Here is a 12,632-nt window from a genome sequence, read left to right on the forward strand (position 1 = left end):
TGCTTTGTACAGCAAAGCAGCAGGAAAGCCACAGCACCAGAAGATATTCAGCTTTTGATGAGAATTTTGCTCGTCCAGAGAACTCCCCAGCACACAGTGCTTGCTTTATGAAGGTTCAGGTGCTCTCAGCTGCGTAAGCACATTACAGCTTGAAAGGTATTGCTTTTATTCTAGCCCATAACTTTTCCATCTTCCAGTGGAATTCATAAATCAAGTCATGTGCCCAGTACTGCTCGCTCCAGGAAACACACAATAAATTGCAGTTACATTATGATGTCACCTATGCAGAGGAACAACCTGAGACAGAAGTTGTCCACACAGCACAGACAACAGCAGCATTTACGAAGATTCACACTCCCCACTTTGCCTGCAGCCATCACAGGGCTACAGGACCACGTGAGACAGCCCGATCCCCACTATGGTCTCACACCCAACACTCAGCAAATATTTCTTATGCAATTCCAAGCATCCAAGAGTCAATACAGAAAGGAACCAGTTCCTGCCCACCGCCGTGATTAACAAATCAAACCAACAGGCCATGCTGCCAAGACCTTGTAACTCGCAAGCTGCTGGCATTCAGCATGAGCCACCAGAAGGGCTCAGTTCAGGATGCTCTGCCCTCCAATGGGATGCAGACCAGCTTCTTGGCAGAGGTTCAAGTTCCCAACACAACTTAAAACCACAAGTCGGAGATTAAAGGTGAACTGCAGATAGCGGCTGAAAAAAAAAAGCCTTTCTTCATCCAGAAAGTAACCATGTTAGAAAGGCTTATGCTGCATGTGATGTGACAGCCCACCCAACCCAGCACAGCCCACCCAACCCAGCACAGCCCACCCAACCCAGCACAGCCCACCCTGCTGCAGCAGCAGGCCTCCGCTCTGGAACACCGCTCAGATTTGGGATTGCAGATGCAGGTGGTTTTGTAATCCATGTTCTTTTGCAGTCTGCACTGAAAGTTAAAATACTTCCCATGTGTTTCCACAGTGCTTTCAGACGAGTACTTTTTATTTGTTCCCCAGACTCTTTCATGCTCAGCTAAATCACAGCTCTGAGTGCTCTGCACTGAGTCAAACTCCAGCTCCACATCACGTGCCCAGGTAATGAGGACACAGCTGATAACTATCTACAGGAAAGTTGGCTTAATTGATTTTCACCAACAAATGAATGGTGAGTGTCTTTGGCAGGACCAGGCTGGTTTCCCTAACCACAGATCACCCTGTATCATTCATTACACATACTCTGACTTCTGGAAGGAAGGAGCTCAGAGCCCAGCATGAGGAACAGCCTTACGGACAACCACACAGGGGCCTGAATGAGCACCCTGTGAAAAACAAGCTGCATCTTCTGGAAATAATGAAAGAAACACCTATAAAACACGTATAACCTTTTTTCAGAAAGAGAAATTTTGGATCAATATGTGAGGTTTTAAATGCTCAAAATACATACTATTACTCAGGGAGAGATGTTCTACCTCCACTGAGAAGCACGAATATTTCTGACAGTCCCAAGCACCAAAGAAATGGCCTTTTCCTCTGTAAAAGCACAAACTCTTCAATGTTATTTATTTTGAATGTTAGTGTCTGAAGTGCCTGCAGCAGCTTTGAAGACTCCTCTCAAACACGCAGCTTGGCCTGCTCCTATGCTCAGGTAGGATTTATACCGACCGCGACAGGAGGAAGCGATGATTTGTGAAACCTTCCTCTTTGGGCAGAGCACAGCCTGTCTTCCATCCCCAAACCAAATGAATCCCAGCTGCATCCCTCTTGCTAACAAATTCTGTAATCCCCTGGTTATAAGGTTGACTGCCATAAATCAGAAGCCAGCCCACAAGCACAATTAGCAAGGATCTTCATTCAACACTCTGCCCTATAACCCTTCCCACCACCACTTTCCCCCTCCCCTCCAAACAAGAATAAAAACAAAAACTTTCAGGCCTGAGCACACGCAGCAAAGCCCCAGTCCCAGTGATGCTGGTAACCTCGTGTAGATGCCTGTAGAGGCTGGGGCTGCAGCTGGGGACCAAGAGTGGAATCAACGTGCAGAACTGCAGAACGGCCTGAGCTGTGGCAGCGGGCAGCCCAGGCCTACAGCAGGAGCCTGCAGCACAGATCCAGTGCCACGTGATGGGACAGTGCTTAGCAATGCCAGTGGGTTCCTGGGAGAGGGGATCAGAGCAGATCAGAGCCAGCCTGCAGCAGCTAGCCGAGGCAGCTGAGTGCTGGGAAACACCGGCTACAGCCCTGCCAGATGGAGGCAGGACAAAATGAGCTCTGTCTTGGTAGTTCTGTCCTGAGACAATCTCAAATGATTTGAAGTTACAGTTACACCAGCCTGTTAAGCAGAGTTTGAAGCCTTTACGTCTCTTTCTTCCCATCCCACTTGCACTATGCAAGTCAAGTAAAGCACAGCAAGGCTTTGTCCAGTGGCTGGAAAGGGTGAGAACAGTTCCTTCACAAGCATGGAAGAACCAGAAGGACGGATGGGCTGATGTCCTTCATGAGCAGATGCCAGAAGTCAGCACAGAGTGCAGCCCTCATCCCCACAGTGGCAATTATTTAAAGCTGCTGAAACCGGGAACAAGAAGAAAAATCAGTCCAGAAATGAGACTACAATCAAACCCTTCAGGGAATCCAGAACTGATGGCGAGGAGAAAAAGGCTTTGACAGCAGCAAGTAGTGACATAATTTCCAAAGGACACACAACCCTCCCTGCTTCTGCCTTCATTGAAGAATGTTGCACAAACATCTAAATGGGAATAAAAGAAAATTGGAAAAAAAACAACCAACCAACACCACATCCAGCGTCCTCAATGCTTCCTAGATTGTTGACATTCCTTCCAAGCCAAGCCATTCCGTGATTCTGTGATTCATTCCATGGTTCATACACAGGGGGTCTATGATGCAAACACCAAAATCACATACTTGTTCTAAGCATCCAGATTCAAACGCAATGTATACTTCTTCTACCTTCCACCACAAATTCCTAAACTTCAACTGCACTTTGTCTTCAGTTAATTCCAGGCTGGGAAATGGTGTGAAACAGTAACTCCCAAAAAATGACATCTTGAAAGAAAGTTTCTATGTTCCATGAGACAAGGATACAAAATTACAAAAATATCCAATGTTCCACAATGAACGCCTTGGTTTTTTAAACACCGCTCTGCAGCAAATCCCAGTCTGAATTCTGCAAACAGGCTTTTTGACTACATCCCAATATTAACAGCAAACACTGAGATATGGAAAAACCAACCTTTTTTCGCAGGTAAAGAACCACACATGCTCCTTTTGGCTGACAAAACAGAGCAAGTTTTATCCACGCTACTGCCCTATTTGTCCTCTTTCGATTCAAGATAAACCCTTCTGGATGTCATTCATTAAAAGAAAAACAGAAAAGGGAATAAGAAAGCAGCACAAGAACAACACACTGCTACGAGCCTCCTCGTCCCAAGCACACCCTGCCAGCTCAGGCTGACCCCCACCACTGCACACTGTGGGCCACACACGCACCTCAGGATGCATCACCTGGGGATGTTCCACCACAGACGGCCAACAGAGCGAGGTGCACCATCCCTGGATCCTGCTTGTGTTCGTGGCTTCCCCACCGTGCTCTCCAACCTCTCAGCATAATGAAGGCATAGCAATAAACTGGTGGCTTTGGCAGAACCAAATCAGGTTTTATAGCAGTGTAGCAGTGATATTCTTTGAGCACATGTCCTGCTTACATGCAACCTGCTCGCCAGCGTGGCAGCAGGTGAGGGAAGAAAACCCAGAAAAATAAGCTGAAATTGGTATTTTCTACCTAGAAAAGAGAAGAATCTCTTTAAAATCCCTCAGTATTGTACTTGGCATTTCTGTTAGCCCAGCAGCCAAGGGAGGGAAGCACTACTCACGTTACATCACATTACACGTGCTCTGCAGCAGCTTTCATTGCTACCTGCCACTTCTGGACCTTTGGTACCTTCTTGTGTCTCCTCACATCGTAACTCAAGAAGCAGCGTAGGGCCAAGCAAAGAATCTCAGTGGCTAAAACACGAGGATAACGCCGCTGATTCCAGCTACGCTGATGATTACACCCATGGAAATGCCTTGATATCAAGTTGAGAAGCAAAACTAAAATCTAAAATGTGAAATTTTAATACCGTTCACTAAATGTAGGCCAAAACTCAAAATGCAGCTAAAGCAAACGCGCACCAACTTCTCCCCCTTCTCACAGCAGGACGCTCCCTGCAGCGCAGCCACTGGGCTGTGCGCTGTGTGCCATGGAACAGACGGACCGCAGCCAGCAGCCAGGCCGGGCTGCCCCAGAGGCTGCAGGGCAGAGCGAGGCGCTCGCAGGAGGATGCTGTGCTGCCTCCGTTCCCCTGAGCACTCAGCAACATCAAGTTTGGTTACAGAAAGTCACTGATCAGCTTTAGCATGTTACCTCCAGCTTTCCTTACAGTAAGTGATTTGACAGAGACCTCGGGAGCGCCCAGGCACTGAACAGATTCTTTCATAGACAGCAAAGAATCCATCCCAACAGCCCTGTAAAGAGTTCAATCAACACGAAAAGGCCCAGTTTGACCCGATGCTTGCCCAGATGTCAAGGAAGCAAAGCCTACAGGAAGGCCAGGCTTCATTCATCTTGATGCACGGCTTTTCTCCATTCCCATATCTTTCCACTACACTTCCACAGCCTTCAGGCACAAAACAAGTAAAACCTGTGTTTGTCTGAAAGATAGAAAACCACAGATGGCTGCAACACCTGTGCTGCATTTTGATGCACACTGTTTAGCAGAACGTTGGCATTTTTAAGGTTCTATGAAACTGAAGTTTATGAGCTGTGCTGAAACTCCACAGCTAGAGCCATTCTGCTGTGGACGCATCTGTCTGGGCAACTCGTTCTTAATTCAACAGGAGCCAAAAGCCTCCATCACCAAGGTTGCTTTAAAACCCAGTGCTAACTCCAGAGCAAGCTAAGCAACCACACAGAGATCCCCGCATGTAAGAGCTGAGGAGGAGCCCAGGAGGCTCCCTGCCCTGCATGTGAGCCCTCTCAGCACTGGCACTTCTCGCAGAAGCTGCAGACTGCATGGTGTAATTAATGTCAGACATTAAGGATATTGCTGTCTAGAAGAAATGTACCACAGCCTGTAACAGATGAACACTGTGACAGTGCTGTGCAGTTGGTAGCTTTTCATTAAGGCCCATCAATGCAATTAGCAAATAAGTAAAATGAGAAGCTATTTAAACTTAGATGCATCCTGACAAGAAACCATTTGATCTCATCTTCCAAAGGCTACGAGAAAAACCCTTGTCAAGTAGCAACCTAGTCAACATGTGGTGGTGACAGGCTTCTTATCCCAGGTCAAACCAATCCCCAACAAAGCAGGCTGGGCAACAGCCCCACACGTGGCTCCTTTATCCCCAAACCCTCACTGATGTACATAAATGCTGGTACAACAAGCAGGTATTCGTGACTCTCAGTCCTGAACTGAAGTCTGACTGGAACCTCTACCTCTTCTTTACTGCAGTATATCCTCCACCAGGCTCTTCTCTGTGTAGTGAAAGCCCATGAAATTTCACTAAACTTTACAAAATCCTGAAACACTGTGAAGTATGAAGAAAAAAAGTCAGCCTCCTGACTGCATAAAAGCTTGCAGCACAGCACATTCTGCACGCCCCAAAGCCTTTGGCAAAATGAAATCCTGAAAGTGTTAACTACTGTCACTACTGCTATTAAGAGCCACGGTGTGGTCTCTATGGTAAAACAGATGCAACAGAACTAGACAGCAATGTATTAGTGTGAGATGGAAAGAGGGCTTGAAGAAAACCTCAGAAGGAACACTTTCCTATGCTGCACGGCTGTTTCTTGTCCAGTGCTTTTCTTCACTGAACCTCGCTAAAAAAAAGCCTGCAATGTTTTGGCCTTGAGAGGTTGGGCTCCTGCAGCCACAGTCCCTGCACTGTAACTGCAGACTCCCATTTCTCTGCGAAAAGCAGCAGGGTCCCGACACAACCATCAGCATGAGTCCTGCATCTCATCACTCCCCTGCCTGGAGAGGGATGGAATCACACGAGCCCCAACTCACCACTTAGCAGGGAGCAAGGCAAAAATAATTCTTCATGCTTGTATCTTGCAGTAAGGAAGGAGGCTTGAGTGTGCCTTGCACAAGTGCAGGACACAGGGGCTGACATCTGAGGCAGGCTCTGTAAGTACTGCCCAGAAACGGAATCCCATCATACCAGCTCCCAAGTCTTGGAAAGTCACATACATTTAGTTATTAAAAGAGTAAGAATTACAGAATTAACACAACGCACACAGGACTTGGAGAAGCTAGCAGCATGCACCTTTTGGTGAGAATAACCACATCATTCCTTTTCACAAGCTGCAGACTTAAAATTCAGACTCCCACATACACAGCTCACGACAGGCATCTTCCTGTTCCAAATTACTCATTTATATAAGGACAAACTAATTTAGACAAGGCACAGCTCTTTTACTGTACTTTTCAATCGCTGTACGAATCTGACCCAGAGCCCTTTGCTCTCTGAAGCTGCAGAAGGCAGCGGCCCTCTCAGTCCCATGATGATGGCTCTCGCACTGCAGGGACCCTGAGCACTTTCCTTCCTTAGCAGCTCCCTTAGCAGCTGTGCTCTGCCTCGACTGCTCCTCTTTCTCTTCCCTAAACACAAGAAGAAGAGTTATTTACTGTGACACGACATCGAGGTCCCTACACTTAGACACCAGAATTCATTTGTTGTTCCTGTTTTTATGTACATCACCACCAGGGTTGGAAGCGCTGTTCCAAAGGCAGGCGGGTTGTCAGCAGCACCAACTAACGACACAGGACACGCTGCAAGAGCAATGCTGCCTATCAGGATGATGAAAAACGCATGCTCTTGGACCTCTGGAAAGTTTCCTCTACCTCCTCTCCATGCAATCCAAAGCCCAGCCTTCCCTCCCTCCTTTCCTTCTGATTACGCCACAGATAATCAGCGTCACACACCATCCCGAGGCAAGCCTAGTAAGATGCACAAGGCTAAGACACACACAAGCTGCAGGGCTGAAATGTCACTTGTGTGTGGTGGCTGCTGCTGAAGAGGCCACTGAAAGTTTGCAAACAGGGCAGAGTGAGAGGTAGACAGAACACACAGCAACCAGTGCCTCCATAAAGCAAACATGACAAAAGTTCCATCTGTTAGCCAGATGGGAAACCTCTCACCTGGAATACGGTGATGGATCTTCCCCGTCTCAGATCTGTATACATCTAGCATTATTTTTCTTTCCATTTCTGCCCCTTCCCTTTTCCCACTCCTAAGCATTCTTTCCCATAGCTTCCGCTCTGGCCAACGTTAAGGAACAAATTGTCTGAGCACAATTTCTGCAATTCAGGACAGACTCTCAGCTGTAAGCCCTGCTGTTCATCCAGTGGGAGCTCCCCTATATGGCGTCGCATTTGTATTTCTTAATAGAGGCCACACGGTTTTGAAAGAGACACCAACACCAAGTTCCCTGCCCTTCAGAGGGACACCAATGACCTGTAACAGCTCTATTTCCATTGCAATCCAACCGTTACAGACACTTTCGCTCCCCAGTGTCCTTGGCAGCAAACCTTTTGCCTCTACAAAACTTTTAAATGCGGTGTATCTACGTAACTCAACTGCAACTCCAGCTTCCTTCCAAAAGCAATCAGTACAGTATTCAAAAATAAAAACATACTGTAAGCCCATTCAGTGGCCTAGTTATGAGTTTAAGACATTTAACATCTGCTACAAAGGTATGCAATCTTTGGCAGTACCACAGCTGAGAACTGAGCGATAGTACAAATGTTCATCAGAATGTAACTCTATTGCCCCACCTTCCAAGCATTTAAGCAGCTGAAAAGCGAAAGCATTAATACTCAGTTTACAAACGCAGGTAGGGACCTGGGTTTCTCATGTTTTCCCACGCGTTTTAAAAGCAGCAGCTATTTCTTTACCAGCACAACATTACTGCACACTGCCCGATGCAAGCAGCGAGTCCCACAGGACGCAGAGCGGCCGAGCAGCAGCAGCCCGGGGAGCACAGCTGAGTGCGGCTCCTTGCGCAGGGGGCAGGGGAGGAAGGGGAGCTCGGAGCTTCCGAAAAAACCGAACTCGGAGAAAAGCAGGGACGCACCGAGAGCACGAGATCAGAAGCCTTTCCGTCACTACAGCGCCGAGTTACGGAGAAATACAAACAAAAGCTGGGGCTCAACGAAACGTCAACGCACCCTCGCTGACATCTCCAAACAGCCGCCAAAGAGCGGAGCCCAGAAACGGCGCCCGAGCCGACGGCGGCTGCAGCACGGCCTCAGCGAGAACCGCTTTCCTCCTCTCGGGGCTGCGCGCCGCCGGCTGGGCCCGGCCCGGCCCGAGAGCTCCGCAGGCCGCGGTGCGGCCGCAGCTGCAGGCGGAGCCCCGGGTCTCAGGCTGCGGCCCGACCGGGGCCCAACGACGCGGCGCGGCCCGGGGCTCCCGTCTGAGGGCGGCCCCGAACCCCGCGGCTGAGCGCGGCCCGGCAATCTCCCCCCCCCTCGGCGGCGGCCCCAAGCCGAGCCTGGCCCGCTCGTCCCGGCCCGCCCCACTCCGGGCCCGACACCGCCGTGCCGCCGCTTCCGCCCAGCCGCCCCCGTCCCGCCCGCGCCGCCGAGAGGCCCGGGGCCGCCCCGCCCTCACCTGGCGCCGGTGTCCGCCGCTCCGCCGCCGCCGGGCCCGCTCTGCGACCGCGCGAGGGAGGGCGAGGACCGCCTGCGCGACCGGGCGGGGGGGAGGGGGGGCGCGGGGCCCGCGCCCCGTGACGGCGGGGGCGGGAGGTCGCGGTCGGCCCTGGGGCGCCCGGACACCCTCGGCAGGCCGCCGCCGCTCCGCCTCCCGCCGCTCCGCCGTGCGCCACGTGACCGCCCGCCCCGCGCCGCTCGCGCCTGCGTCCGAGCGCGCCGCGGCGGGGGGGGCTCCGCTGCGCGGGCCCGGGGCGGCTCCCCGATCAGCCGTCGCCGCTCTCCTTCGTCGCCGCTCCCCTTCGTCGCCGACCCGCCGCTGCCGGCGGCGGGGATCTGCCTTCCGCGAGGGGCCCGCGGGACCTCGGCACCTTCCCGCCCGCGGCGCTGCCGCAGCCCGGCCCGCTGCCCGCGGGGCGCTCCGGGGAGCGGCCGCCATCTTTGCCCGGAGCCGCTGGCCCGCACCGGCCGCCGCCGGTGAAGAAACGTCTGTCAGGGTGCCGGAGCCTTGCGCGGCCTGGTGGAGGGCAGGCGGAGCCTCCTTGTCTGGAAATACCTAGACCCGCCCGGGTGTCTTCCCGTGCGACCTGCTCTGGGGAACCCGCTTTAAAAGGCGACCGGGACCGGGGCGGCCGCCGAGGTGCTGTGCGGCCCCCGGCGCTGTGGCCGAAGCAGCAGCTCCGCTCGGCTCAGCTCCGCTCCACTCCAGCAGCACGGCGCTCAGCGGTGGGAGCGAGGCCCTGCGCGGCTGGGAGGAAAGGGCTTTCCTGGATGGAGTCGTAGAAACCCAACTGCAAAGGACCTGCGTGGAACACTGCTAGAACGTGATGACACTTTGGAATAACAGACAGTGCTTGGTCCCTGAGAAGAGCAAGGGGGCTGTTTGGCAGGATTCATCACGCGGGGCACTGAGATCTGCAGTATCTGATGCACGGTCTCAGATGTGAATGATCCAAATTGTTTATTACGAGTTCTCACATCACTTACATACCTTCACAAGTTTTCTTTTTTTAGCTTTCCCACCCACCTTTACAACTTCCCCATCCACCTTTCCATGCCAGCAGAGCATTCTACAAACACTCTTCAACCATTCGCACAGGCGCTTCTCCAATCAGAGCCGTCAGACATTCATTCTTCTAGAGGTGTCCTTGGTTCTCATGCTGTTAATCTTGCTCCACAGCAGCTGCTCTGAACAGTTTTTCTTGTATTCCCACAGAGACCCACAGGAGTTCACGTCATATCCTGCAAACCTGAGTGCACGTGGGGAATGCTGAGGTCATACTACATCAGTGCTGCTGCAGAAACGTCAGATTTTCTTCTGCCAGTCTCTGCTTTCATTGAAAAGCAACCATCTTCTGCTGGTAAACAAAAGAAGCGCGTGGCAGTTGCTGTGTAAGGCCAGTAAAATAATCAGAAGTCCGTTGTGAAAATACAGCCTTTGGTCCTTCAGAAGTCCGTACAGTTGGCAAAGCAATGTGGGCAGGTCCTGCTGTGCTCCCAGGGGTGCACAGCCCCCAGCTCACTGCTGGGTGCAGCCACAGGCACAGCCCTGATACCCACAGCAATGGCATGAAAAGAGGAAACATTTATTTTACAAAAGCTTTTAAATGCAGCTGTCCCACTTCTCATTTGTTGCTAGAGCTGACAAAAAAAAAAAAAAAGGGATTTTTCAAAATGAACATATGAATCCATTCCATGAGAAAACAAATCACCGCTGTTATTGTATGACCAATGTTTACACCAAGTATTTTTGGTGTGTAGAAAGCTGCAAGCAGGCTGTTTGTTTATGCAGCATTGGCAGCTCAAACACTCCCTGCTGAAGGACCAATGTTCAGCAATTCTTTGCTAAAGGGTTTTTCTGCTCATGCCTCTCTCCATGCATGTCTGCCCCGGTGCCTGAGGTGTGGGAGCTCCCTGCACAGCCCTCGTGCTGTCTCTCCCTTCATGGGAGGCACACAGAGGTCTGGGAAGAAACATGGGGGCAAAGAGTTGTGAAGAACGGGGCTGGGGGAGGCACAGCCCACAGCATGGCTTGCAGGTGCGCTGGCGGCTTGGGATTCCCTCTGGGACATTACCGTGATGCTGGGCCAGCATGTGGCAGGGTAATGTCCCGGAGTACTGGGGTACACCTATGTCCCAGAGCTCACTTCCCAGCCTGAAGCCTTGTGAGTCAGAGTCGCAGGGAAGAAACTCTCCCAGATCCTGGTAAGTTCCTCAGAAGTGTCAGGAGGTGAGATGGGGCACCAGCCTCATGTTGGCAGCAAAGAGCAGTGGCACATTTGGTTTTCTGCCAGGGAGTTTCTGCTTGCCAGGAGCCTTTCACATGAAGTGTTTGTCTTTGTCTTACTCTGCTCATGTCTTTAGAGCTGGAAGCAAGAGGAAGCTGAGAGTCTTGTTCAGTATCTGAGAAGTACCTGACTTCCTTCCTCATCTCCATAATTTCTTCTGTACAAGGAGGCACTTCTTTACCCACGTATGTTTAACTTTCCCCCCTTACCAGCTTGATCTTCCCCAGAATGTGTTCTGCTACCCAGCACACCGATCAGAACTCTTCTCAAAAATCCCCCTCCAAATCCCACTGTTTGTCCTCGTTAAAAATTAGATGATCATCCTTGTTTTTTGGTTTTTTGTTTTGTTTTTTTTTTCCCCTTGCTTTATTTTATCTATATGAACACAGGGCACATCTTGTAAACTACAGCACGCAATGACAAATAGAGCATTGTTCTCCCAAAGCTGAGATTTCAGGCGGTGCAGTAGTGGTGCGTCTTGTTAAGGTTTGCTCTGGCTGTCCGAGTGCTGTAACTTTCTTACCTGGAGCTGGGAGGCTGTGTGCTGGTCACCCAGGATCTGCAAAAAGCCCTTCTTTCACCAGCAGCTCACTGCCTTGCACAGCCTTATGGAGCTTCATGACGCCACTTCTGGTGGCTTTTTATCTTCTGCTTCTGCGCACTTTAAAAAGTCCAGGATTGGCACAAACACCACACAGTCAAGATTAATCCCATTCTATCAAAGAGGTAGAAATTACCATGAGTGTGGTAAAGCTGGCCTCTGCACACCACGAGCGGGATCAGGAGGTTTTCAGGCCAGACAGTCAAGATTATGGTTATACATTCCTATATGGCAGTATTTTAAAAGGAAAAATGCTGTATAGAAAAGGTGTACTCATGGCTAGTTTTAGATTCCCTAAACTTACATGTTGACTTGGATGGAATGATTTCTCTTCTAATACTGGCATAGGGCTCACTTAGAGAGAAGACCTGCCATGCTGTCCTTGTATCTACTTTTGATCCCAGTCTGTAGCTATTTAGGATTTGGTTAATTTGTGAGTGTGGTGACAGAGAGGTGGGCAGTTGGCTGCAGTGCTGGTTGGTAGGGTGGGGGTACTTGGCTGTTGGCATCTCCATGCCTTTGTGGAGAGCTCGGGGCCAGTCCCCGTGGATTGAAACCAGTAGGAAGGGCCAGACTGGCAAGCAGCCGTGTTCACACAGGACTGTGTGCTGGGCAGCAGGCTCAACTCCCGACTATCTGCATCTAAAGATGCTCTGGCCACTGGAGGGCCCTTCGTGGGCAGCGTGCTTTGGTTCTCCAGCCCTGCCGTGCCCTCTGCCCTGCACGCTGGTCTCTTTGGCTTCCATCAGATCCCTGCCCCTCTGGCGGTTGACTCTGTCTGCTGGAGCTCTCCCTTCTCTGGCCAACACACAGATAGATGTCTATCACTGAAGTAGGGAAGCTCTTTTCCAGGCTGCTGCTATGAAATCATCCATGTGCTGCAAGAGCCCTTCCCACTCCACCTTCCACTCTTCCTAAAACTTTGCAAAATCCACAGCGTTTTTGACGCCTAATAAGTATTGTTGTTCACAAACGAGAAAAGGGTCTGGGGGACCCTCAGGCAGAAGCCAGCAGCACTGCACAG

The 12,632-nt window shown here is 51.0% G+C and overlaps 1 protein-coding gene across 1 annotated transcript in view; it reads right to left on the reverse strand.

The window, feature by feature from the left end:
* NCOA6 (nuclear receptor coactivator 6) overlaps positions 1-8,773 on the reverse strand; it is a 41,344-nt gene extending 32,571 nt beyond the window's left edge. Inside the window, exon 1 of the mRNA XM_052683679.1 lies at positions 8,679-8,773. The gene's annotated coding sequence lies outside the window, so the exon portion shown is untranslated. The remainder of the gene's footprint in view (positions 1-8,678) is intronic.
* Between the last annotated feature and the right edge of the window lie 3,859 nt (positions 8,774-12,632).

This window comes from Tympanuchus pallidicinctus, unplaced genomic scaffold (genome assembly GCF_026119805.1).
Source record: "Tympanuchus pallidicinctus isolate F22 unplaced genomic scaffold, pur_lepc_1.0 scaffold20, whole genome shotgun sequence".
NCBI classification, from domain to species: domain Eukaryota; kingdom Metazoa; phylum Chordata; class Aves; order Galliformes; family Phasianidae; genus Tympanuchus; species Tympanuchus pallidicinctus.